The sequence below is a fragment of the Rhinatrema bivittatum genome, chromosome 16, assembly GCF_901001135.1.
Source record: "Rhinatrema bivittatum chromosome 16, aRhiBiv1.1, whole genome shotgun sequence".
NCBI lineage: Eukaryota > Metazoa > Chordata > Amphibia > Gymnophiona > Rhinatrematidae > Rhinatrema > Rhinatrema bivittatum.
This window is the reverse complement of record NC_042630.1, coordinates 70763904-70790686: the sequence shown is the minus strand read 5'-3', so window position 1 is coordinate 70790686 and position 26783 is coordinate 70763904. Positions and strand designations below refer to the sequence as shown.

The following is a 26783-nucleotide window of genomic DNA, read 5'->3' as shown; positions in this document are numbered from 1 at the left end:
ATTGCTCCAGCTTGGCCCAGACAGCCATGGTACAGCTACCTTTTACGCCTATCGATCGAGCCGCCAATTTGGCTTCCCAATCGTCCAGATCTTCTATTTCAACACCAGGGAGCTTTGCTCCATCCGCTCCTAATAATTCCCACATTCAAAAAAGCAAACAGTCAAAAAAGCAAACAGAATGTTGGGAATTATTAGAAAGGGAATGGTGAATAAAACGGAAAATGTCATAATGCCTGTGTATCGCTCCATGGTGAGACCGCACCTTGAATACTGTGTACAATTCTGGTCACCGCATCTCAAAAAAGATATAATTGCGATGGAGAAGGTACAGAGAAAGGCTACCAAAATGATAAGGGGAATGGAACAGCTTCCCTATGAGGAAAGACGAAAGAGGTTAGGACTTTTCAGCTTGGAGAAGAGACGGCTGAGGGAGGATATGATAGAGGTGTTTAAAATCATGAGAGGTCTAGAACGGGTAGATGTGAATTGGTTATTTACTCTTTCGGATAGTAGAAAGACTAGGGGGCACTCCATGAAGTTAGCATGGGGCACATTTAAAAACTAATCGGAGAAGTTCTTTTTTACTCAACGCACAATTAAACTCTGGAATTTGTTGCCAGAGGATGTGGTTAGTGGCAGTTAATATAGCTGTGTTTAAAAAAGGATTGGATAAGTTTCTTGGAGGAGAAGTCCATTACCTGCTATGTAAGTTCACCTAGAGAATAGTCCACTGCCATTAGCAATGGTAACATGGAATAGACTTAGTTTTTTGGGTACTTGCCAGGTTCTTGTGGCCTGGATTGGCCACTGTTGGAAGCAGGATGCTGGGCTTGATGGACCCTTGGTCTGACCCAGTATGGCATTTTCTTATTCTGTTTGCTTTTTTGACTGCCGCAGCACACTGAATTGATGATTTCAATGTGTTATCCACTATGACGCCTAGATCTCTTTCTTGGGTTGTAGCACCTAATATGGAACCTAACATTGTGTAACTATTGTTGCGATCCTGCCCACGAGGAGAGCGGGCAGGCTCTTACCTTCACGCGGCCAGTCGGGCCGCTGACGCTTTCTCCTTTGCGGCGGGCCTGCCACCGTCGCTGGGCTCCTCCCCGGCTGCCTTCGGTCTTGCGCAGCAGGGTCGGGCTGCCAGGAGCTCTCCATGCGGCCGGCTTCTCCGCTGCCGCTCCTACCTTCCTCTGACGTGCTGCAGCCGATGCCGGGGTCTTCAGCCGGCAGGGAGGGCGTCCCTGCTGGTGCCTGCCTCAGCCCGGGTCCTTGGCCAGCAGGGAGGCCGTCCCTGCAGCCCTTCTTTTGCTTCTTACCTGATGTCTTCACGGCTGGGAGCCACTCCTGCAGCCTGCCATCTCTCCTTACCTTCAGCTCCATGGCAGGGCTGCTCCAGCTGCCTGCCTGCCTGCTTCTCCTTGGGCCTTCCATGTGGCTGGGAACGCCACCGACGATCCTACCTCTCTTCATTCAGCTTTCCTAAGGCACGGGCGCGCGCCTCTCTCCTCCTCTTCAAGGGCAAGCCAGGTGTGGCCCCCTGCTGACCCCTCCCTGGGCGTTGCCCTCTTCAGCCCTACAAAAGGACTCAGCGTCCATTCCAGCTTTGCCTTCGAAAGGAGTTGGTCACTCCTGGGATCCTGCTGTCCTTTGCTCCAGGAGTCGTCCAGCACTTCTTCAAGGGCCTGTGTTTCCTGTTCTTCGTTGGAGCTCTTCGTCTTATCCAGATGTCTGCCTGCTGTTCCTGTAAGCTTGTTCCAGTCCTGATGTCCGCCTGTTGTTCGTGTTCCAAGTCTAAGCTCTGTCTCCTGATCCAGTATCCGTGTTCCAGTCCAGATGTGTTTCTCCTAATCCTGATGTTGTGATCCTGTCCAGTTGTCCTGAACCCCTGGCATGCCATGTCGTGGTCCGTGACCAGCCCCATGGGTGGGCTGAGTAGGGTGCTTCATGATGCAAGCCTTGTACCTCGTTCCTGAGTCTTCTGACAGCTAAGTACTTCGCTCCTGAATCTTCTGAAAGCCTTGTACCTCGTTCCCGAGTCTTCTGAATGCCTTGTACCTCGTTCCTGAGTCTTCTGTAAGCTTGGTACCCCACGGCAAGCCATGTCGTGGTCCGCGACCAGCTCCACGGGTGGGCTGAATAGGGCGCTTCATGATGCAAGCCTTGTACCTTGTTCCTGAGTATTCTGAAAGCCAAGTACCTTGTTCCTGAGTCTTCTGCAAGCTTGGTACCCTGTAGCAAGCAATGTCGTGCTCCACGACCAGCCCCATGGGCGGGCTGAGTAGGGCGCTTCATGATGCAAGCCTTGTACCTTGTTCCTGAGTCTTCTGAAAGCCAAGTACCTTGTTCCTGAATCTTCTGAAAGTCAAGTACCTCGTTCCTTCCTGCGCTGGTCCCGCTCCCGCGGATGTAGGACAGGGTGGTCCGTGACCAGACCAGTAGTACTGGCTGAGTAGGGTGCCCTGAGGGATCACGCCACTGTCCGAATACCCAAGTCTCGTCTGTGCACCCAAGTACCTATTTCCTGAGTCTACGTCTGTTCCTAAGACTCGTCTGTGCATCCAAGTACCTCGTTCCTGAGTCTCATCTGTATCTCCATGTTCCGGTCTTCGCTGCCCTGGCCTCCATCTGGCCTGCCGCTTCTTGCCGTACCCTGCGGCAGGTCCAAAAGGGCTTGGAACGGTCGGAGGACTGTTCATAAGACCACCATTGCATTGTTGGTCTTCCGAAGCGTGGAGGTCCGGAGGAGGATCAGTATCTCCAGTCTTCAGTCCAGCCTCGCTCCCGTTCAACCCATGCTCGGGCATGCCTCGCCTACCGCAGCACCTCTTTGGAGTTCCTCTGGGTCGAGCTATGTTCTGCTTACCAGGAGATATGTTCCTCAAGAACATATCTCCTGGTAAGCGGATCGCTCTCCTAGCGCTCCACAACAACTATAGCATGGGTTATTTTTCCCTATATGCATCACCTTGCACTTATCCACATTAAATTTCATCTGCCATTTCGATGCCCAATTTTCCAGTCTTACAAGGTCTTCCTGCAATTTATCACAATCTGCTTGTGATTTAACTACTCTGAACAATTTTGTATCATCTGCAAATTTGATTATCTCACTCGTCGTATTTCTTTCCAGATCATTTATAAATATATTGAAAAGTACGGGTCCCAATACAGATCCCTGAGGCACTCCACTGCCCACTCTCTTCCACTGAGAAAATTGTCCATTTAATCCTACTCTCTGTTTCCTGTCTTTTAGCCAGTTTGCAATCCACGAAATGACATCACCACCTATCCCATGACTTTTTACTTTTCCTAGAAGCCTCTCATGAGGAACTTTGTCAAACGCCTTCTGAAAATCCAAGTATACTACATCTACCGGTTCACCTTTATCCACATGTTTATTAACTCCTTCAAAAAAGTGAAGCAGATTTGTGAGGCAAGACTTGCCTTGGGTAAAGCCATGCTGACTTTGTTCCATTAAACCATATCTTTCTGTATGTTCTGTGATTTTGATGTTTAGAACACTTTCCACTATTTTTCCTGGCACTGAAGTCAGGCTAACCGGTCTGTAGTTTCCTGGATCGCCCCTGGAGCCCTTTTTAAATATTGGGGTTACATTAGCTATCCTCCAGTCTTCAAGTACAATGGATGATTTTAATGATAGGTTACAAATTTTTACTAATAGGTCTGAAATTTCATTTTTTAGTTCTTTCAGAACTCTGGGGTGTATACCATCCGGTCCAGGTGATTTACTATTCTTCAGTTTGTCAATCAGGTCTACCACATCTTCTAGGTTCACCGTGATTTGATTCAGTCCATCTGAATCATTGCCCATGAAAACCTTCTCCAGTATGGGTACCTCCCCAACATCCTCTTCAGTAAACACCGAAGCAAAGAAATCATTTAATCTTTCCGCGATGGCCATATCTTCTCTAAGTGCCCCTTTAATCCCTTGATCATCTAACGGTCCATCTGACTCCCTCACAGGCTTTCTGCTTCGGATATATTTTAAAAAGTTTTTACTGTGAGTTTTTGCCTCTACGGCCAGCTTCTTTTAGAATTCTCTCTTAGCCTGTCTTATCAATGTCTTACATTTAACTTGCCAATGTTTATGTATTATCCTATTTTCTTCTGTTGGATCCCTCTTCCAATTTTTGAATGAAGATCTTTTGGCTAAAAAAGCTTCTTTCACCTCCCTTTTAACCATGCCGGTAATCGTTTTGCCTTCTTTCCACCTTTCTTAATGTGTGGAATACATCTGGACTGTGCTTCTAGAATGGTATTTTTTAACAATGACCACGCCTCTTGCACATTTTTTACTTTTGTAGCTGCTCCTTTCATTTTTTTCTAACAATTTTTCTCATTTTATCAAAGTTTCCCTTTTGAAAGTTTAATACCATAGCCGTGGATTTGCATACCCGTCCTCTTCCAGTCATTAATTCAAATTTGACCATATTATGATCACTATTGCCAAGCGGCCCCACCACCATTACCTCTCTAACCAAGTCCTGTGCTCCACTGAGAATTAGATCTAAAATTGCTCCCTCTCTCGTCGGTTCCCGAACCAATTGCTCCATAAAGCTATCATTTATTCCATCCAGGAATGTTATCTCTGTAGCGTGTCCCGATGATACATTTACCCAGTCAATATTGGGGTAATTGAAGTCTCCCATTATTACCGCACTACCAACTTGGTTAGCTTCCCTAATTTCTCTTAGCATTTCACTGTCCATCTCACCATCTTGACTAGGTGGATGGTAGTATACTTCTATCACTATATTCTTCCCCGACATACAAGGGATTTCTACTCATATTCAGTTTTGCATTTTGTCTCATGCAGGATGCTTATCCTGTTGGACTCTATGTCATCCCGGACATAAAGCACCACACTGCCTCCCGGGTGCTCCTCTCTGTCATTGCGATATAATTTGTACCCCGGTATAGCACCGTCCCATTGGTTATCCTCCTTCCACCATGTCTCTGAGATGCCAATTATGTCTATGTCATTGTTCACTGCTATACATTCTAATTCTCCCATCTTACTTCTTAGACTTCTTGCATTAGCATACAAACATTTCAAAGTTTGTTTTTTGTTTGTATTTTCATTCTGCTTTTTAATTGATAGGGATAAGTTAGAATTTTTTAGCTCAGGTGAGTTTTTAGTTACAGGCACTTGGACTACTTTTCTTATTATTGGAACCTCACTGTTGGGATGCCCTAATTCTAATGCATCATTAGTATCCTTTGAAGATACCTCTCTCCGAACCATGCACTGCTGAGTGACTGTTGGCTTTTCCCTTTGTTCTAGTTTAAAAGCTGCTCTATCTCCTTTTTAAAGGTTAGCGCCAGCAGTCTGGTTCCACCCTGGTTAAGGTGGAGCCCATCCCTTTGGAAGAGACTTCCCCTTCCCCAAAAGGTTCCCCAGTTCCTAACAAAACTGAATCCCTCTTCCTTGCACCATTGTCTCATCCACGCATTGAGACTCAGGAGCTCTGCCTGCCTCTGGTGACCTGCGCGTGGAACAGGGAGCATTTCAGAGAATGCTACCCTGGAGGTTCTGGATTTAAGCTTTCTACCTAAATTTGGCTTCCAGAACCTCCCTCCCACATTTTCCTATGTCGTTGGTGCCCACATGTACCATGTCAGCCGGCTCCTCCCCAGCACTATCTAACCAGCAAGCATATTGGCAGATATATAATTGCCTTTTGAATTTATTCTTGCATGATATTGCGCAGTCATGGTTTTCTTTAACTTTATTAGATGTAAATGATTTAAATTTAAAAAAAAAAGAAATCTTGTGAAGAGAAGTGATTTCCTATACATATAATAGTGCCCAAAATCTCAAAGCCTCCTGCAGGAAAGTGCCACCACCTAGGTGGGTCTCTTCCTTTTCTTCTGTTTACTTTATGGGTAGCACCTACCAGGAAAGGTGTATCAGCACCTATCCTGATATTTCTGGCACTCTCAGGTGTATGCAAATGCCACCTGTTTGATAATCATCACTGAGAAAACTCGGGTGCCAATTATTATGCAGCGTCACCACCATTCTTTATGCTTATGCATATATATATAGGTATAGATATAAAACTCTTTGGATAACAAATGTTTCTTCCTTCATTATGATCTATGATTGAAAAATACTGTATGCTTGCTGGTTGCCTCAGGTGAGTTGATGTCAACTGCCAGTGAGAACCAGCAAACATCCTCTACTGCCACGGAGCAGAAGCAGCAAGGCAGAGCCACGAGAACACCCCCCCCCCCCCCCACACTGCTGCTACAGCTGAGTTGACAGCAGGGAATACCCCTACCGACAGGCAGCAGTGCCGCCAAGCTGGGCCGTGGGGAACATCTCCATCTCTGAACAGGAGCAGGAGTGCCACAGTGCCTGCCAACACACCTGCTGCTGGAAAAGAGCAGGAAGCGAAACATCAGAAAACCTCTCCTCCCCCTCACTAGGAGAAGAGCAGCAGGAAATATTTTGGGGCCTAGGAGAAAGAGGAAGAGAAAAGGGGCAGAAGAGATGAGGAGAGCTGGGGAAGGACACTGGATTGCACCAGAGTGGGGAGAACAGGGAGAGAGAGAGGACCTGAGTTGGGAGGAGAGGGGAGAGAGAGAACTACACCTGACTGGGAGAGGAGGGGAGGAGAGAGAGAGAGAGAGAGAGGGTTGCATGGGATAGTGGAAGTGGAATGTGTATGTGAATGGTGGGCATCCTCCAGGGAAGAAATACATTCATCATGCACTCCTGCCACCCTTCCAAAAGAAAATACTTTGGGGGTGCATGGCAGGAGGCAGCACCCAAGCCGGTCCGGGGACGCCAGAGAGGACGGCGGGCAGATGCCGCGGCAGCCAGACGTCCGCAGGGAGCAGGAGTCGCCGCAGAAGAAAGGTAGGTGGAGTGAAGCTGTCGGGCAGCGACGGTTGCAACACTACTATAAGCAAATTGCTGGGCAGACAGGATAGAACATTTAGTTTTATATGTCATCAATACTATGTTACTATAAATGTGCGTGCACTTTTTGTGCACAGACTTTATTCTCAGTGCAGCAAGGAATTCTGTATTGAAAAAAAAGAGTGCTCATTTAAATCCTATGTTAATGAAGATATTAGCAGTTACTCCCTAATGCAAAGAGATGCATAGACTTTAATCATGGTTTCTTAACGCAATAAATTTAATTCCTGGTCAGAGCTGGAGTAAAGATACTTGGAGTCTCAATGTGTGGATGAGACAATGATGCAAGGAAGAGGGATTTCGTTTTGTAAAGACCTGGGAAACCCTTTTGGGGAAGGGGGGAGTCTTTTCCAGAGAAACGCGCTCCACTTTAACCAGGGTGGAACCAGGCTGCTGGTGCTAACCTTTAAAAAGAAGATAGAGCAGCTTTTAAACTAGAAAAAAGGGGAAAGCCAACAGTAGCTGAGCAGCGCATGGTTGGGAGGGAGGTATCTTCAAGGATACTAATGATGCATTAGAGTTGGGCAGTTCCAACAAAAAGAAAAGAAGACCACATAAAGAATCACTTGAGCTAAAAGATTACAATTTTACCAACTGAAAAGCAGAATGTAAATGCAAACAAAAAAAACACTTTGAAATGTTTGTATGCTAATTTCAGAAGTCTAAGAAGTTGGGAGAGTTAGAGTGTACAGCAGCAAATGATGAGATAGACTTGGCATCTCAAAAATGTGGTGGAAGAAGGATAACCAATGGGATAGTGCTATAGAAACATATAAAATGATGGCAGAAAAGGACCAAACAGTCCATCCAGTCTGTTCAGCAAGCCTATGGTAGCATCTGCTGCGCCATACAAGTAACCCCCTTAATTCGTTTCCCAAACCGTCAAAGTCAGGGCCCTTGTTGGTTGCTGTCTGGGTCCAACTCCCTGTTACCTCTTGCTGTCTGAGTCCAATTCCCTGTTACCTCTTGCCACTGAAGCAGAGAGCAATGTTGGAGTTGCATCCAAAGTATCAGGCATGTTGGTTAAGGGTAATAACCGCCACACCAGCAAATTACCCCTATGCTTATTTGTTTTCCCGGACCGTAAAATCCAATGTCCTTGTTGAATGCTGTCTGAATCTAATTCCCCTTTTCCTCTTTTCCCCCTGCCGTAAAAGCAGAGAGCAATAATGGAGTTGCATCAACAGTATGAAGACTTATTGGTTAAGGGTAGTAACCGCCACACCAGCAAGTTACCCCCATGCACTCTTTTCTTCATTTCCGTTCTACTGATTTCTTTCCAACGGAAAAGGTTTGTCGATTGTGCATCATTGAAATCTTTCAGGTATCTGAAGGTCTGTATCATATCTCCCCTGCCCCTCCTCTCCTCCAGGGTATACATATTTAGGTCCTTCAACCTCTCCTTATAAGTCATTTGATGGAGACCTCCCCCACTATTTTTGTCACCCTTCTCTGAACCACTTCCATCCTGTCTCTGTCCCTTTTGAGATACTGTCTCCAGAACTCAACAGAATACTCCAGGTGAGGCCTCACCAAGGACCTGTACAAGGGGACTATACTTCCTTTTTCTTATTGGTTATTCCTCTCTCTATGCAGCCCAGCATTTTTCTGGCTTTAGCTATCGTCTTGTCACATTGCTTCACTGTCTTCAGATCGCTAGACACTATCACCCCAAGGTCCCTCTCTTGCTCCATGCACAATAGCTCTTCACCCCTCCAAACATAGAAACATACATAGAAATGACGGCAGAAGAAGACCAAACGGCCCATCCAGTCTGCCCAGCAAGTTTCACACTCTCTTTTTTTTCATACTTATCTGTTTCTCTTGGCTCTTAGTAACCTTTTGGTTCTATTACCCTTCCACCCCCACCATTAATGTAGAGAGCAGTTTTGGAGCTGCATCTAAATGAAATATCTAGCTTAATTAGTTAGGGGTAGTAACCGCCGCAATAAGCAAGCTACACCCATGCTTGTTTACCCCGACTATGTAATTCAATCCTTGTTGGTTGTCTGTATATAGATCCACTTTTCTTCATTCCCCCTGCTGCTGAAGCAGAGAGTTATGCTGGATATGCATTGAAAGTGAAGTGTCAGTCTTTCTCCCCTGCCGCTGAAGCAGAGAGCTATGCTGGATATGCTTGAAGACTTTCTCCCCTGCCGTTGAAGCAGAGAGCTATGCTGGATATGCTTGAAGACGTACAGCTCTTTTGGATTACCACACCCCAGATACATGACTCTGCACTTCTTGGCATTGAATTCCAGCTGCCATATCTTTGACCACTGTTCAAGCTTCCTTAAATCACGTCTCATTCTCTCTACTCCTTCCAGTGGGTCCACTCAGATCTTAGTATCATCTGCAAAAAGACAAACTTTATCTTCTATCCCTTCCGCAATGTCGCTCACAAAGATATTGAACAGGACTGGTCCCAACACCGATCCTTGTAGCACTCCATTTAATACCACACTCTCTTCAGAGCAGATTCCATTTACCATCACACGTTGTCTTCTATCCATTAACCAGTTTGTAATCCAGGCCACCACCTTGGTGCTCACTCCCAAGCTTCTCATTTTATTCACAAGTCCCCTATGTGGGACCGTATCAAAAACTTTGCTGAAATCCAAGTAGATCACATCGAGCACTCTTCCTCAATTCAATTCCTTAGTCACCCAATCAAAAAATCAATCAGATTTGTCTGACAGGACCTTCCTCTGGTGAATCTATGCTGCCTCTGGTCCAGCAATTCTGACTGTAGATATTTCACTATTCTTTCCTACAACAGCAACTCCATTACTTTTCCCACCACTGAGGTGAGGCTAACCGGCCTTTAGTTTCCAGCCTCCTCTCTACTCCTACTCTTGTGAAGCGGGACCACCAGTCTATATCCATCAGATTAAAATCTCCAATAATCACAACTTCTCCCTTCTTTTCCATCTTTTGGGTGTCTTCAACCAGATCTCTGTCTAGTTCTTCCATTTGATTTGGAGGCCTGTAAACCACTCCAGTAAAAATGGATGCACCATCATCTTTTTTTTTTAGGACGGCCCATAATGCTTCTTCTTTACTCCATCTTCCTTGCAGCTCAGTGGTTTGGATATAGTTTTTGACATAAAGAGCTACTCCTCCCATTTTCTTTCCTCTCTGTCCTTCCTTCATAAGTTATAGCCTGGTATGGCCGTATCCCAATCATAAATTCTGTGAACCATATCTCTGTGACAGCAACAATGTCCAAGTCCGCCTCCACCATTAGGGCTTACAGGTCTGGGAACACAAGCATTGTGCTCATACCTTAACAGCTTTTCTCGTTCAGGTTACTGCTTTTCTTGCACTTGTTTTGTGTCTTATTCAGATTACCTTTGTTATTCTCTTCACCCATTTCCTTTGTATTTGTATTTGGGAGTGACAATCTAATTTCCTTCTGCCACCCCTGTTGTCTAGTTTAAATGCCTTATGGCACAGGATTTGAATTTATCTCTTAGGATCCTTTTCCTGCCACAGACAGATGTAAGTCATCTTTGACATAGAGCCTTTTACTGTTCCATACACGGCCCCAGCCTCCAATATATCCAAAACTTTGTTCCTTACACCAATTTTTCAGCCATGCATTGAAATTATCTATATGGCTTAGCCTCTCTTTCCCTTTTCCATGAACAGATAACACTTCGAAAAGGCAATAGTCTTCACCATGTGACTAAACTGCTTCACCAGAGACTGGAAATATCTCTGTACCACTTGGATGCTGTTTCTAGCAAGGTCACTGGTTCCCAGATGTATGATAATATCAACTTTAGAGTCTTTGCTTTCTTTTTTGATCGCCTTGACTATTTGAACAGCATTTCTACTGGCTGATGATCCTGGAAGGCTTTTAACTATAGTGTTTCCCTTGAAAAGAGTTCCAAAATTAGTGCCTCTGATGCTTGAGTCCCCAGCACAATGAGCTTTTTCTTATGGTTATTGATTGTATTATGGGATTTCTGTGTGCATTGGCTTTCTTCTTTTTTTTTTTCAGATACCACTTCAATCTCTATCGCAAGAGCTTCTTCATTATCTAATATAGAGTGTCTCCACATCATAGGCCTTACTGTACCAGAGCCCACCATAATCCAGTTGTTCCTGGGTTCTTGTATGCTCTGCGTAAGTGGGGGTGGACATGTGGGCTGCACAATTGTGAAGAATGAGTGTCTTTGTGTCACAGGTCTTATCCTAACTGAGCCCACTGTAAACCCCTTTTTTCTGGGCTTCTGATTTTTCTGTGGCAATGGGAAAACGATTCCTGAATACTGTAAAGTGGGAGAGGATTTTTTGGTGGTTCCTGATACTTTTATTGCAGCTAATTCAGCTTTAACTTGGCCAACTCCTTTTTCATGGAAGAGAGTTCTGAACAAATGGAGCAAGCCCTAAGCTTCCAGATGATTTGCCTCAAAATAAAGGCTCCACAATTGTTACATTGGATAGTCCTCATTTTCCTCAATTGAATTGATGGAGAACACCTAAGGAATTACCAAATTTCCAAATTATCTTTTCAATTATGTATCCAGGCACACAATATTAGAAGAACAAACTCAGGGGTGGGTGGGTAGAGGGGAGGGTGGGAGGGAACTAAACAGTTAACACTTGCCCACGGCTGTTCACCAGACTCTGTGTCTGCTATTGAGTTTGAACAGCTTCTCCCCCAGTTAAGATGACTACCAAGAAAAATAGAGAGATTATAGGGCTTGCACTACAAAAATGCAGAAGAATATCACCAGAAAGCAGTCTAACATAAGGCTAGCTAGCTTTTTTACTTAACTGGCCACATGAATCTGTAGTTATGGGTGTCTCCTTGCAATGCACTATGAGTCACCTGCCCCAAAGAAGAAATGCCTAATGCAGACACTTTTGCAATTAAACACCTGAAGTAAACATATAACAATCATTAAAAAATCACTTAGTGAGTTCTGGAAGGCTACCGATCTGTATCAGCTTACTGGTCCAAGGACCTAGTTACTCCTCAGCCCAAGTCCAAAGACCTTGCTTCTGTTAGTACAGAGATTTATGTCCATGCAAAACCAGTTGTCCCTTCCCCCACAGAAATTATATTTTAATAATAGAGAGCAGCAACATGGTAAGGGTGGTGGCGCTTTATGTCCAGGATGGCATAGAGTCCAACAGGATAAAGATCCTGCAAGAGACAAAATGCACAATTGAATCTTTATGGGTAGAAATCACTTGTGTATTGGAGAAGAGTAAAGCAATTGGACTATACTACCATCCATCTGCCCAAAATGATGAGACGGATGATGAAATGCTAAGAGAACTTAGGGAAGTTAACCAAATTGGTAGTGCAGATTTCAATTACCCCAATATTGACTGGATAAATGTAATATCAGGACACACTAGAGAGATAAAATTCCTGGATGGAATAAATGACAGTTTTATGGATGAATTGGGTCAGGATCTGATTTTTAGATCTAATTCTTAATGGAGTGCAGGATTTGGTAAGAGAGGTAATGGTGGTGGAGCCACTTGGCAATAGTGATCATAATATGATCAAATTTGAATTAATGATTTGAAGGGGAGAACAAGTAAATCCACGGCTCTATCACTAAACTTTCAAAAGGAAAACTTTGATAAAATGAGAAAATAGTTTAAAAAAACTGAAAAGTGCAGCTACAAATGTAAAGAGTGTGCCACAGGCATGGACACTGTTAAAAAAATACCATCCTAGAAGCACAGTCCAAATGTATTCCACGCATTAAGAAGGTGGAAGGAAGGCCAAACAATTGCCAGCATGGTTAAAAGGTGAGGTGAAAGAGACTATTTTAGCCAAAAAATAATCCTTCAAAAATTGGAAGAAGGATCCATCTGAAGAAAATAGAAAAAGCATAAGTATTGGCAAGTTAAATGTAAAACATTAATAAGACAGAGTAAGAGAGAATTTGAAAAGGAGTTGGCCATACAGGCAAAAACTCATAATAAAAACTTTTTAAAATATATCCAAGTAGGAAGCCTGCGAGGGAGACGGTTGGACCGTTAGAAATTTGAGGGGTTAAAGGGGCACTTAGTGAAGATAAATCCATTGCAGAAAGACTAAATGAATTCTTTGTTTCGATGTTTACTGAGGAGGCTGTTGGGGAGACACCCGTTTCGGAGATGGTTTTCAAAGGTGACAATTCAAATGAACTGAACCAAATCATGGTGAACCTGGAAGATGCAGTAGGCCAGACTGACAAACTGAAGAATAGTAAATCACCTGGATCAGATGGCATACACCCCAGGATTCTGAAAGAACTCAAAAATGAAATTTTAGACCTATTACAATTAATTTGTAAGCTATCATTAAAATCACCCATTTTACCTGAAGGTTGGAAGGTGGCCATTGTAACCCAATATTTAAAAAGAGCTCCAGGGCGATCCAGGAAACTATAGACTGGTGAGTCTGACTTCAGTGCTGGGAAAATCGTGATAATAAAGAATAAAATCACAGTACATTTACATAGACATGGTTTAATGGGATACAGCCAGCATGGATTTACCCAAGGGAAGTCTTGCCTCACAAATCTGCAATATTTTTTTGAAGGGGTGAATAAACATGTGGATAAAGGTGAACCAGTAGATGTAGTACATTTGGATTTTCAGAAGGTGTTTGACAAAGTCCCTCATGAGAGGCTTCTAAGAAAACTAAGAGGTCTATATTCAGACACAGTCCGGATAGCAAAGTTAGCCAGATAAACTTATCCGGCTAACTTTGGAGCATATTCACCATGCAGCTACACTATTGAATATAGTTGGATATCTTAATGAGTTTGCTGGCTAACCATAGGCGGTTAACTTTAGGACAGCTCTTTTACTCGACCAGACTTAGCCAGCTAAGTTATCTGGCTAATTCTATCAGAGTTAGCTGGCTAACTCAACTCCTCCCAGTATCGCCCCTGAACCAGCCCTAATTTATCCAGCTAAATTCTAGCCACCTATCTTATTAGCCAACTAGAATTTAGACGGATAACTATTATGTGCAAACGAACATCGGTATAAAAGAGACTTTAAATAAATAAATAAATAAATAAATGTTACCTGCCTAAATGGCTTTTGAATATGGACCTCTGAAAAGTCATGGGTTAGGAGGCGATGTCCTTTTGTGGATTGCAAACTGGTTAAAAGACAGGAAACAGAGTGTGATTAAATGGTCTATTTTCACAGTGGAAAAAGGTAAACAGTGGAGTGCCTCAGGGATCTCTATTTGAACCTGTGCTTTTTAATATATTTATAAATGATCAAGAAAGGGATACAACAAGTGAGGTGATCAAATTTGCGGATGAAACAAACTATGCAGAGTAATTAAATCTCAAGTGGATTGTGATAAATTGCAGGAGGACCTTATGAGACTGGAAGATAGGACGTCCAAATTGAAGATGAAATTTAATGTGGACAAGTGCAAGGTGATGCATATTGGGAAAAATAACCCATGCTCTAGGTACACAATGTTAGGTTCCATATTAGGAGATACCACCCAGGAAAGAGATTTATGCATCAGAGTGGATTATACATTGAAATCATCTGTTCAGTGTGCTGCGGCAGTCAAAAAAGCAAACAGAATGTTGGGAATTATTAAAAGGGAATGGTGAATAAAACGGAAAATGCCATAATGCCTCTGTATCGCTCCATGGTGAGACCGCACCTTGAATATTGTGTACAATTCTGGTCGCCGCATCTCAAAAAAGATATAATTGCGATGGAGAAGGTACAGAGAAGGGCTACCAAAATGATAAAGGGAATGGAACAGCTCCCCTATGAGGAAAGACTAAAGAGGTTAGGACTTTTCAGCTTGGAGAAGAGACGACTGAGGGGGGATATGATAGAGGTTTTTAAAATCATGAGAGGTCTAGAACGGGTAGATGTGAATCGTTTTTTTACTCTTTCGGATAATAGAAAGACTAGGGGGCACTCCATGAAGTTAGCCTGTGGCACATTTAAAACTAATCGGAGAAAGTTCTTTTTCACTCAACGCACAATTAAACTCTGGAATTTGTTGCCAGAGGATGTGGTTAGTGCAGTTAGTATAGCTGTGTTTAAAAAACGATTGGATAAGTTCTTGGACAAGAAGTCCATTACCTGCTATTAATTAAGTTGACTTAGATAATAACCACTGCTATTACTAGCAACGGTAACATGGAATAGACTTAGTTTTTGGGTACTTGCCAGGTTCTTATGGCCTGGATTGGCCACTGTTGGAAACAGGATGCTGGGCTTGATGGACCCTTGGTCTGACCCAGTAAAGCATGTTCTTATGTTCTTATGACTCAGTATGCTGTGGCAGTCAAAAAAAGCAAACAGAATGCTAGGAATTATTAGGAAAGGAATGGTGACTAAAATGGAGAATGTCATAATGCCTCCTTGGTGACACCGCACCTTGAATACTGTGTGCAATTCTGGTCACCACATCTCAAAAAAGATATAGTTGCGCTGGAGAAAGTACAGAGAATGGTGACCAAAATAATAAGGGGCATGGAATGGCTTTCCTATAAGGAAAGGCTAAAGAGGTTCGGGGTGTACAGCTTGGAGAAGAGATGGTTGAGGGGCAATATGATATAGGTCTAAAAATCATGAAAGGACTTGCATGGGTAAATGTGAATCGGTTATTTACTCTCTCAGATAATAGAAGGACCAGCGGGCACTTCATGAAGTTAGGAGTGAGCACATTTAAAACTAATCGAAGAAAATTATTTTTCACACAATGCACAATTAAACTCTGGAATTCATTGCCAGAGAATGTGCTTTAGGCAGTTAGTGTTACTGGGTTTAAAAAAGGTTTGAATAAGTTCCTGGAGGAGACGTCTATAAACTGCTATTAATAAACAAAGAATAGTAGCTTGGGATCTATTTACTGTTTGGGATCTTGTGAAGTACTTGCGACTTGGATTGGCCACGATTGGAAACAGGATACTAGGCTTGATGGACCCTTGGTTTGACCCAGTATGGCAACTTCTTATGTTATATTCTTATGTTAGTCTATGGGTCTGAACCCAAAATGATGTGGGGGTCCAGTACCTTGAATTTATTTGCATAAAATATAATTTGTGCACAAATAAAGTTTTCTGCGCATAAACGATGTTTTATACATTGAGAATATGCTTTGTACACAAATTTTTTTATGCGTACAAACTTTGTTTTGTGTGCATAAATATGTAATAAATCAGATTGACAGAATAACAAATTGCTGGGACCGGATGGTATTCACCCCAGTGTTATGAAGGAAATCAAACATGAAATTACAGACCTGTTTCTTGTGATTTGCAATCATTTAAAACAGCCACATTAACTGATGCCTGGAGGATGACCAATGTGATGCCAGTTTTTAAAAAGGGCTCCAAGGGTGATTGGAAAAACTATAGACCAATGAGCCTAAATTTGGTTATGGCAAAATGGTAGAAGCTATTCTTAAAAATAATATTATAATATAACATTACTCCATAGATAGACATGGTATAATGGGAGACAGTCCACATGGTTTTTGCAAAGGGAAATCTTGCCTTTACTAGATTTTTTTTTGATGGCGGATAAAGGCGAGCTGGTTGATATAGTGTATTTTGATTTTCACAAGACGTTTGACAAAGTCCCTTATGAGAGACTCCTCAGGAAATTGGGAGATCATGGGATAGGAGGCAATGTCCTATTGTGGATTGATGAATGGATAAAAGACAGGAAGAGGCTAGGATTAAATGTTCAGTTTTCCAAATGGAAAAAAGTCCTTAGTGGAGTGCCCTAGGGGTCTGTACTAGGACTGTTGCGCCCGTCGGTCGCAGATGGCTGCGACCTTTGCTGCTCACCTCTTTTTACCTTGCAGCTCCAAGTCTAGGGAGGATGGCCGCCTCAGCTTCTACTCATCGCCCTCCATGGCGTTCCCGGGACGGTGCTGGCGCTCCCGGCAGCCATCTTACTTCTGGGGTGACCTAAGGCATTCACGTGCGTGCCTGCCCCCATCTTAACCACATCATGGCAAGAACCTCAGGGGCGTCCCCACCGTATGACGTCACTGCCTACATGTATATAATCTCATCGAGCCAGCATACCATCGAGTTAGCAAGGATTCCGGTCCTGCTCAATTCCGCCATTCTGGGACTTCGTTTTGCTGTTCCTGCACTCCTGTCTGAGTGATCTAGGTACCCACTCCTCGGGGGCCTTGCAGCACTCAGGGCTATCCGGTCCTCGGAGGGGCATCGCTATTTGCCTCACTTCTTTACCCAGTGAGTCTCTTCCTGTTTTCACAGACGACCCTTCAGTGCTCAGATACCTCGGGCCTCCTCGGTGCCTACCATTACAGCTGGCTACTCTGTTCAGAGTGAGTACTGGATCTACTCTACTACTTCCTCCTTCTTCTCTGTGTGGATTCTCTGGTTACCCCGCTCTGCAGACCACTACCGGATCCACACTGTTTTGGGCAAACGTCTACCACCAGCCTCCGGCCTACCCCGCTCTGCGGACCACTACCGGAGACAGCCTGCACAAGTCTCTACGAGAGAAGTTATTCCCTGGGTTACCCCGCGCTGCGGACCAATACTGGGACCAACTACACAAGCTTGTATATATTGTATACTTGTATATAATTAACTTCTTCTATCTCTCTCTAATTCCTCCACCCCAGTTCAATAATCCTTGTTAATTGTAACTGCTTCTCTTCATCACGTTTAATCTATGTTCGTTGTTATATCCATTGCACCCCTGTTCTATGTAAACCGACATGATGTGAGCTCTTCATGAATGCTGGTATAAAAAAACCTTAAATAAATAAATAAAATAAATAAAGTAATCCCCGGTGTACCCTGCACTGTGGGCCACTACCGGAGAGACCAGCTTACAGGATTGAGCCTATTAACCCGCTCCTCGGGTTATCTTGCTGTATAATAAAACTATTGCCTCTGGTGTCCATCACTGCTGAGACCCCGCCTGTCGTGGTGAGTCCCCACTGGGCTCCTTCCTGTGGGTGGAGTCAGCTCTTGCCACGGCCTAAGGGCCCACTTCCTAGTTCTAAACACACAGAACATAACAGATTGCTAACTCCATGGACCCGGCTCAGCTCTCAGACTTATAGGCCATTCCTGGTCTGGCCCAATGGATTACGGAACAACAGAGGTCTCTCGATACCTTGGCTACCGCCTTTAACCAGCTGAGTTCCAGACTGAGTAATTTTACAACTTCTGACATGAATGCACCACCCCCGGTGGTTACTGGGCATACTACAGTGCCTTTACCAGCCCCCACACGCTTCTCAGGGGATTCCCTGTTGTGTAGGAGCTTTCTAAACCAGTGTTGCATGCACGTCTCCTTTCAACTGGCGTAGTTTCCCTGTGAGTGGAGTCAGCTCATGCCACGCTCTAAGGGTCCACTTCCTAGTTCTAAACACACAGAACATAACAGGGACTTGTGCTATTTAGCATATCTGGAGAAAGGAAAGTGTCAGGCCAATGTAGAAGGGTGCGTTCAGTCAAACACAGCTTTCTGCTTGTACTTGAATGCGCATTTTCTGTGTGCAAAACTTACTGGCAATGCAGCAAGGAGTTTTGCACACAGAAAATGTGCATTCCTAAACAGAAGCACTGCTTAGAACCCTCACATGGAAATCCCATGCAAATGAGGGCAAAAAGCAGCACCCCTATGCAGAAAGACGTGGTGAGAGTCCTCTCGTTGCAGTTTACCTCTGAGATGCGTTTTTCCTTTCTCCTTTTTCCCAAAAATGTCCCACACGAAAAGGAAGGCGAAACCTAGAGGGTTGACTTCAAGTTCTCTCTCTCTGGACCCTTCTCAGCCTCGTATCGAGGGATTTTTCACCAACAATGTGGCTTTGATGCCGAGAGACGCGGCCGCTGGAGGGAGGGTGGAAGAGCGAACACCCTCCCCCTTGACCCTGGATACCACGCTCAGGCCCAGTCCGAACAGACCAGCTCCCCCCAGCTACGAGGAAACCAAGAACCCAGTGACAGCAGAGACTCCCCCAGAGTTTAGGTGGGGAGTTTCCAGGCAATTGCAACAGAAGGGGTCCCCGGCTGAGGACGGGGGACCCTGTATCTCAGATGGGACGAGCTCCCTAAGGAAAGAGGGAGGAATCGATCCAATCCCACTCGAAGTGTTGAGAACTACTGAGTTGATAACTGACTAAGGTATGAGGTTGGGAGTAGGCAGTAGCGTGGGTATGGGAAATGTTCAACCTAATGCTCTGGGAACTGAATTAAGCCGAAGCTGCCCAGAAACAATGACTATGGAAGGCCTATGGACTGTATTAAAATCCATTGAAACATCTCTATCTGCATGGTCTCAAGCGGCAATAGAAACAAAAAATCAAGTATTTGTTAATACTAACTTGATAACATCATATAATTTAAAAGTAGAAGATATGGATCAACGAATTTCAGCTATGGAGAAAGTTCAACAGAATTTGGTTAAGATTGAGTTAATTTACAAAAAAAGATTGGAAAATGCCCTGAGAGCACATAATTTAAGAATTTTAAATTTTCCAGAGGCTAATCTCATCTCTCCTTTGGAACTTTTCAAGATGTATATTCAACAAGTATTGAAAATTCCTGAGTCTGCAATGCCTGTTGTTACAAAAATATATTACCTCCCACAGTCTATACAAGCAGATTAAGCAGATCAAGAACTTTTAATACAACCATCTACATCTTTGGATATATCAGGAATTTTGGAGCTATCCCAGGAAGCTGAGATTACACAAAGAAGATCTTTATTAGTATCATTCGCCTTCCCGATGGATCGTAATAATGTTTTGAAATTGTTTTTTCATGATAGGCAGTCATTATTCTTTGGACAGAATCTCTGGATATTTCCAGATTTGATAAAATCAACACAGATTAGGAGGGAAAATTTCTTATCTATGAGAGCTGAGGCACTAGAATTGGGAGCTAAATTAGATTTACGCTACCCATGTAAATATCAGAATATAAAATATGTATTTTTTGAAACTAGTCAACTCAGAGCATTTTTGGATGGACATCCCCGAAGGACACCCGCTACTAGTTCAACAAAATGTAATAACCACATACCCTCTCGGTGTCATTACTAAATTTTAAAGTACTATTTTGCTGTTGTTTTTCGCTTGTAATACATTCAGCCCTCCCTTATATTTCCTAAATTGAGGTACATGGTTAATATTTTGTAATAATTTGCAATATCACTATGTAATTTCAACTTATGTTATTACCATAATTATATACCAATATTACTTAAAAAAGTTCTTCTTGTGAGAAATGTAAAAGTTTTGAAAATTAAAAATTAAAAAAAAAAAGAAAGACTGCATCTGGCCAGTGCACCTTCTTTAGTGCTGGAAACTTAACTCCTGGGTCAAGGTTGGAGTTAAGTTTTTAGCACTATGAAAAAAATAGAAAGAGAGGTAAGAAAATAAGAAAAATAAGAAAATAAGAAAATGCCATACTGGGTCAGACCAAGGGTCCATCAAGCCCAGCATCCTGTTTCCAACAGTGACCAATCCAGGCCACAAGAACCTGGCAAGTACCCAAAAACTAAGTCTATTCCATGTTACCATTGCTAATGTCAGTGGCTATTCTCTAAGGGGTAGATTTTAAAAGAAGCGCGATCAGCCTACTTTTGCTTGCGCATCAGACTCAAGCAAAAGTACGCTGGATTTTAGTAGATACGCGCGGAGCCGCGCGTATCCACTAAAATCCTGGATCGGCGCGCGCAAGGCTATCGATTTTGTATAGCCTGCGCGCGCCGAGCCGCGCTGCCTCCCCCCGTTCCCTCCAAGGCCGCTCCGAAATCGGAGCGGCCTCGGAGGGAACTTTCCTTTGCCCTCCCCTCACCTTACCCTCCCTTCCCCTACCTAACCCACCCACCCGGCCCTGTCTACAGCCCCCCCTTACCTTTGTCGGGGGATTTACGCCTCCCGGAGGGAGACGTAAATCCCCGCGCGCCAGCGGGCCTGCTGCGCGCCGGGCCGCGACCTGGGGGCGGGTACGGAGGGCGCGGCCACGCCCCCGGGCCGTAGCCACGCCCCCGTACCCGCCCCCAAAACGCTGCCGACACGCCCCCGGAACGCCGCGACGACCGGGCCCGCCCCCCCGACACGCCCCCGACACGCCCCCCTCCGAGAACCCCGGGACTTACGCGAGTCCCGGGGCTCTGCGCGCGCCGGGAGGCCTATGTAAAATAGGCTTCCCGGCGCGCAGGGCCCTGCTCGCGTAAATCCGCCCGGTTTTGGGCGGATTTACGTGAGCAGGGCTCTGAAAATCCGCCCCTAAGTGAACTTAATAGCAGGTAATGGACTTCTCCTCCAAGAACTTATCCAATCCTTTTTTAAACACAGCTATACTAACTGCACGAACCACATCCTCTGGCAACAAATTCCAGAGTTTAATTGTGCATTGAGTAAAAAATGTTAAAAAAAAAAAAAAAGGTCAGGAACACTCTGGATAAGTGCTGTCAGCCACCACAAATCACTTACCCCTAGACTCATCAAAATGCTATAATATATTATCACATACATAAGACAAAGTTGCATTTGAGAGAGACAATATTCTCTCGCCTAGCTTGATTATGGTAGAAATCTCATCTTTGTGAGACTTTCCTCACTCCAAATGATGTCAAATCTTCACCGAGGTGTACTGTGCAGTTTGTACGTCTCACATTGCATGTAAATCTGGCCTCTAAACCCTAAACCACCACTACCTTACCTCGAGCTATTAACTGTCCCTCCTAAACAGGCAGATTAAAAAAAACCCACGGGAGAGCCGGCACTTTGTGTTGAGCGCCCGCTCACCCGACACACGCCTAGGCACCTCTCCTGGGCGCGCGATTCTTATTTAAATTAGGCCACGCATAAAAAAGGAGGTGCTAGGGACAATAGTGTATCCCTAGCACCTCCTTATTAGTGGAAGAGGCAGCTTAAGTGATAAATCAGCAAGTTTTTAATTGAGTGCCAGGGCTGGAGAGAAGCTGCTGAATAGCCATAACTCATTTACTTCTGAAGTGCATTCTCTGTATTCCTGAACAACCCTCATGCGAGCTGATAAAAGCTTCGGAAGAAGGGGAGGGGACAGGGAGGACAGGTCGCGGGGTGAGCCGGCACCCTACGTCACTCTGCCTCTAGCGGAATACGACTCTGCAGTATCACCAACCTCCCAATCACCTCCTTTATCACGACTAAACAGCGCCCTTGTGGATTGGCTGCGACACGCAGACACTAGTGGCCTGAAAGATTTTAGAAATAATAACTGGGTATGAAGCTCTCTACCCCGACCTTCCCAGTGAGAAGCAGAGCCACCACCTCTCCCTCCCTGCTAGTGCAGCTTCGGTTTCCCGACGTTTCCAGGGTTGATCAGATCTTAATGCCTGCCCTTGGGCAGGCGTTAATTTCTGAGAGTAAAATGTGTGGCTTGGCCGCACATTTTACTCTCAGGATCCCGCAGGGATAACTAATAGGCTCATCAACATGCATTTGCATGTGATGAGCGTTATTAGTTTCGGGGGAGGGGGTTGGCCTGCACTTTCCACATGCTATTAACCCTTACAGTATAAGGGGTAATAATAGCGCATCTAAAACGCGTGGCCAAATGGGGGCTAAACGGTGTGCTCAGCTGAGCACACCGTTCTGTATCGGCCTGAAAGTCATATAAATAGTTGAATACTGTGACAGCTTCCCCAGAGGTGCTCTCTCTCTCTCCCTCTCTCTCTCCCTCTCTCTCTCCCCTCCTAAGCCCAGTATAGTTATTTCCAGCATTGATAGCATATATTTTGCTATCACACAGTGTGATTTTGTCCCTCATTTTAATTAATCCCACCCATTCTAAAAATTTGAATTTGCGCCATGCAATAATACGATTATTGCATGCATTTTGGAATTAACACCTTATCGCATGCGTGATGAATGACCCTATTAGTTGCATAAATACTGATTTATACATCTATTTGGCAGCAGGAAGCAGCTGTCAGATAACCAGATAAGTCAGTGCATATCTGAGCCACTACTTAGCCAGATAAGTACTTTTTTCAGAATTTGTTCAGCCTTTTTCCATAAGAGAGATTTTCCATCTCCTTTATCACTGTAGTCGCGCTTCTCTATAATTTTTCTATGTCTACTATATCTTTTTGAGATGGGGTACTGACTTATCCGGCTATCTGGCAGATGCTGCCACTTACTCAATAGCCTTCAGGGTTGCCTCCACCCCCCTTCCTGAGATAAAATGTGTGTTCCACCTCTGCCAAATACACATTTTAGTTTAGGCATATGTTTTACTCCCAATGCATTTGCATAGCATTAAATTACTGCATCATAAGAACATAAGAAATTGCTATACTGGGTCAGGCCAAGGGTCCATCAAACCCAGCATCCTGTTTCTAACAGTGGCCAATCCAGGCTACAAGTACCTGGCAAGTACCAAAATACTAAGTAGATCCCATGCTACTGATGCCAGTTATAGCAGAGGCTATTCTCTAAGACAACTTGATTAATAGCAGTTAATAGACTTTATGCTGAACATTAAAACCATGCACTGAAATCAAGCGCACAAGGTTTTAACGCTCAGCTACCTGCATTGACCTGAGTAAGGTGACCAAATCTGCAGGTGACACAAAATTGTTTTGAGTCATTAAAATAGCATCAGATTGTGAGGAACCGCAGAAGAACCTTTAGAGACTAGAAGACTGGGCCTCTAAATGGCAGATGGAGTTTAATAGGAAGAAGTACAAAGTAATGCCCATAGGAAAAAATAATCTCAATTACAGATACACAGTGCTGGTTTCACAACCCAGCAAAAGTCCCCACCCAGGAAAAAGACCTTGAAGTCTTTCTGGGACAATACCTTGATATTTTCGACTCAGATTACAAGGGTGGTCAAAAAGGCTAATAGCATGTTAGGAATTATTTGGAAAGGAATAGAGAACAAAACTGAGAATATCACAATGCCTTTGTATGGATCCATGGTGTGACCGCACCTTGAATATTGTGTGCCGTTCTGGCCACCCCATCTCAAAAAAAAAAAAAGACATTGTAAAATTAGAAAACGTGTAGAGAGGCACAACTACAATGATAAAGTGGAGTGAAAAGCTCTCTTATGGAAAAGGGCTAAACAGATTATGGCTGTGAGATTATGAAATCATGAGTGGGACAGACAGCTAAATAGAGAACATTTATTTCTCTGTAAATAACACTAGGGCTAGGGAATCTAGCAATCAGCAGATTTAAAACAAATTGTAGGAAGTAATTTTCTCCCTCAGAGCACAATCAAGCTATGGAATCTGTTGCCGGAGCACATCGTCAAGGCAACTAAAATAGTGGGACTCAAAAGAGGATTGCGTTCCTGAAGGAAAAGTCCATAAATGGTTTTAGCCAGGAGCCTTGGGAAAGGCTTCGCTTATCCTTGGGAGTGAGATACAAGAACTAGATCAAAACTATTGGTGTCCTGGGCTGACCAGGGTTGCAGACAGATGCTGGGCTTGATGGACTTTGATCTGGCCCTGCTTGGCACTTCTGTGCATAAATTGTATTTTATGCCCGCCAAGCCTGTCTTCTGTGAACATTTTCAGATTAGCATACCTTTTTTTAACTCCTGATGTATTTGCATACCATTAGCTTACTGCATCAGAAGTTAACTCAGACTTTACTCTGTGAGTAAAGAAAATGTGAGCTAAAATTAACTCACATTTTTTTCTCTCACATTTTATTACATCAGAGAAAAAACTGCAAGGGACCTCAGGAAAATCATCTAGAAATCACAAAAGATAACCCTGGAAGTGACCTCAGCAGTAGGCTCCTAGTTAGAGCAACAGGCTGAGAACCAGAGAAACCAGCATTCAAATTCTGCTGCTCCCCACTAATGCTCATTATGACCTTGAGCAAGTCATTTTTCTATCTATTGCCCCAGGTACAAATTTAAGATTGAAGGGACCTATCTACTGCACTGAATTTGAAGAGTCTGAAAAGCAAAATATAAATAAAATAAAATAAATACATTGTAAATTGTATTGAGCATAATTTTGGAAAGGTGAGTTAATTAAATCCAAATCTAGAATCAGGAATCATCTAGAAATTTGAGAAAGATGAGGTTGGAAGGGGACCTCTAGAGATCATCTAGTCCACCCCCTCCTTTCAGATAGGATCCATCAGATGTGTGTCTAAGCTGTTTTTAAAACCTCCAAAGAAAGAACTCCTATCCCCTCCCCAGGAAATTCACTCCAGAGCTTGATTATCCCCTTACAAGTAGGAGATTAAATTAAGCTGGTGAAAGGCCCCTTTTCATGCCTCTTATCACTGTACCCCTGAAGGCTATGTATGAGGTGTCAAAGAGCCATCTCCACTGTACCAAATCTGAGAGGCAGAACCAACACCACTGGATATATCCACTGTGCGTCCTTGGGAAGGGAAAAAAAATGTTAAATTAGATTTATTTCTCTCCCTGACTGTACCTCAAAACCCAATAAGACAACTCCATGGGCCTCCTGCCCTCATAATTGGTTTGCGATTAGCTCTGCTGGAAGTCTGGCCCCCGTTGCTCAAGAGCCCTCAAGATGCAAGTTTTTGAACTCTGAACCTTAAAATTAAAGGTAGTTTCTCCTTCCATGACTGTGCGGTACCAGGGCCAGGCGGAGTTCACACATCGAAAGATAACTTTCTCCAGTCTCCCTGCCAAGTCTTGTGGTACCAAGAGGCTGAAGGAATCCTGCCAAATGCAAACAAAATCCTGCACGCAGTCTTTTAACAAGCTGGCAAGCTAGGTTCAGAGGGAAGATAGGAAGTTGGCTTGAATCCACCTACCTGGAGGCTCCTCGGAGTCCCAGCTGGGCAACGTCTGGTCCTGCTGCCGGGCTTCCTCCGGGCTCCTGGCTGGAAGTCCCCTCTCTCAGATATGGGAGATGGGCTGTCTGAAATAAAGGTCGATCTGCTTCTCCTGGGACACTTGCCTCCCTCTCTACCACTATCTCCCTTTTTCTTTCGTGGAGTCTCTGGGACCTATTAAAGGACCAACAAAAAGATGTGGTGGTGCATGAGCTTTGGCGAGCACCTCCCACACCGGGCCCCTTGGTGAGTTGTCAGGCTCTCTCTCCCTTTCAATCTGTGCCTCTCTCTCTCTCTCTCTCTCTCTCTCTCTCTCACTCACACACACACCCAGAGTGGCTGCAGCTTCTGCAGAGTTTGCTGCTGAAGATAGAAAGTGTGCCAAAGTTTTTAGCCATGTGACTGAACACTCCCCCTGTTCACCTCCTGCTGCAGCCTCCCCCATTCCCTCCTGCCCTTATCACACCAAACACTTCGAGACAGCGAAGATCCTTTCTTAAAGACACAGGAGCATGCCCGTGTCTGGCGGCGCTGGCGTCAGATCTCCAGCCTCTCGAACTAATCAAACGCTCATATGAGCAGGCAGACATGACACCCCTAGTACGCTTTCTAAATAAGTCCGTAAAATGTCTGGGTGTTAGGCGCTCTGGCAAGGGAAAGACTGACAGCACCAGTGACACAAGCTGCTTGTGAGACAGCTCGCGCCGGAAAGCGACTTTCACAAGCAGTGCCCGCGATCCCCTTGCTACTGTCCTGCTAAGAAGCCACAGCCGAAGGGGCCTAGAACTGGGGAGGGATTCATCAGAACTTGTTCCAGCCAGATTTGGTCGATATATCTTCCTGCCTGTTTCTTAGGCTCTATTGCTTCCTGTTTGGGGGCTTATTCGGTGTTTTTTTCTTTTCTGTGCTAATATATTTTATTTCCTGCAAGAGCCTGGGTGGATGGCATCTAAACCCTTTTTTGGAAGGGGGAATGAAAGACGTGTGCTTCTACGCAGCCAAGCCCTCCTGGAATTTGCAAAACGTTTTGTCGGAGAGGTGGTGGGAAGC

At 44.3% G+C, this 26783-nt stretch overlaps 1 long non-coding RNA gene across 1 annotated transcript in view; it reads right to left on the bottom strand.

The window, feature by feature from the left end:
* LOC115077828 overlaps positions 1-26093 on the bottom strand; it is a 167435-nt gene extending 141342 nt beyond the window's left edge. The window contains exon 1 of the long non-coding RNA XR_003852985.1: positions 25713-26093. This is a non-coding gene — a long non-coding RNA (uncharacterized LOC115077828). The remainder of the gene's footprint in view (positions 1-25712) is intronic.
* Positions 26094-26783: the final 690 nt, after the last annotated feature.